Below are 1,506 nucleotides of genomic sequence, written 5' to 3'. Positions count from 1 at the left end.
TATTTCCAACCATGCATCCATTTTGGCTTTACTTGACTGGAGGGGCAAATCCCAAAAGACTTTTAACATTTCCTTTCAAAGTATGGTGAATAAATAATCCATACAACGGTCCTTTTCCTCCAACAGGGATAATATGTCTACTTTTTAGCATTGAGGGGGTTCTATAACAGAATAATTCTTATGGTGCAACTTTCTTTGTTTTGAAGTTGCCTTTTCTGAAAAGTTGTCACTAGCAAGTGGCTGCTATGAACACCAGGGGGAGCCAGATAGTTAAAAAACAACAACAGTAGGACACCAAGATACAGATACATGATATATCTAATTTCTTACTTAGAAGTGTCATGTAATTCTCAATTCTTCAAATTAACTCAATCGGTCACTCAAAATGTTAAATTCAAAACATGTCATTAAGCTTTACTTTTTGAGACTGCCCCACTTGAAAACAAAAAATGATCAAATATTGATTTTTATTACATCATTAACCAGTTCAATAAGTACGGCTCAGTCCGTTCATAAAACTAACGTCTGCCATTTACATCAATCAATTCAACTTGTGTGTTTGTGCTGTTCAAAATGATCAAATACAAAAAACACTGTTTTCTTTTGAGTATTTATTTAATTCTGTTGTCGACACTTCATGTAAAAAAATCTGAACTAAACTCCACTATTTTGCACATGGGTGAAACAATAATTAGAATAAAAACCATAAATACAAACTTTTTTTAAAAAATAACTTAAAATCACTGTATTAAAGAACTTTTGAGCTGAAATGAAATTACTGAAGATGTCAAACATTTTCTTAGTTACAGAGACAGAACTGTTTGTTGTCATTAATCATATCATTAATAAGGTCACTCTCATTCTCTTTCATCAGGCAGATTACATTTAAGCAGGAAATGGAAGTTCCTGTAAAGGTAAAGTAGAGGAATTAAGTTCTTCTTGGGACACGTGCTTTATGGATTACTTCCTGTTTCAGTAATGAGACGCTTTGTTTTTTGATGTTGGCCTGAAATTTCTGTAACAGTTGGCTGTTGTAGCTTATCTCCTAGTTCAGAGAGTATTAAATCTGGATGTTACACAAGGTGAAGGTGAAGCCTTGAGTCACACAGGATTGCTGAGCGGAAGGCCAGTTGTAAACAAGTGTGTTACTTTTTTCGGAAGTGGACGATTTCACGGAATTTGGACATTCGCAGTTTCTCTGAGACATTTCCGCAGGATCTGTTGCCTTGTCCTGAGCTGACACTGCTGATTGGAATAGCCCTGAAATACAATGTTTGCCAGAAGTACCAATGCTAAAATCAGACTTTTCCTTTATTCTATTACAAGATAGTATGAAAGGAGGATGACTCTGGTGTAAGTGAATCAGTTAAACAAACCTTTCTGTCTCTGTTATGCATGAAAACACAACTTTTAAAGTCAGTCTAAGCTCACTGACAACACTGTGTGAAAATTATATTTAGTTTGTTTCCTGAGCCTACTGTCTCTGGTGGAAACTGGGTCTGTAGG

General features: G+C 35.3%; 1 long non-coding RNA gene across 1 annotated transcript in view; it reads right to left on the bottom strand.

Annotated features, from left to right (window-relative positions):
• The window catches only part of LOC117806133, a 30,224-nt gene that overhangs the window by 21,353 nt on the left and 7,365 nt on the right, over positions 1 to 1,506 (bottom strand). The gene's annotated exons all lie outside the window — the stretch shown is intronic.

This window comes from Notolabrus celidotus, chromosome 22, assembly GCF_009762535.1.
Source record: "Notolabrus celidotus isolate fNotCel1 chromosome 22, fNotCel1.pri, whole genome shotgun sequence".
Lineage (NCBI taxonomy): Eukaryota > Metazoa > Chordata > Actinopteri > Labriformes > Labridae > Notolabrus > Notolabrus celidotus.
This window is presented reverse-complemented; position numbering and strand designations above follow the sequence as displayed.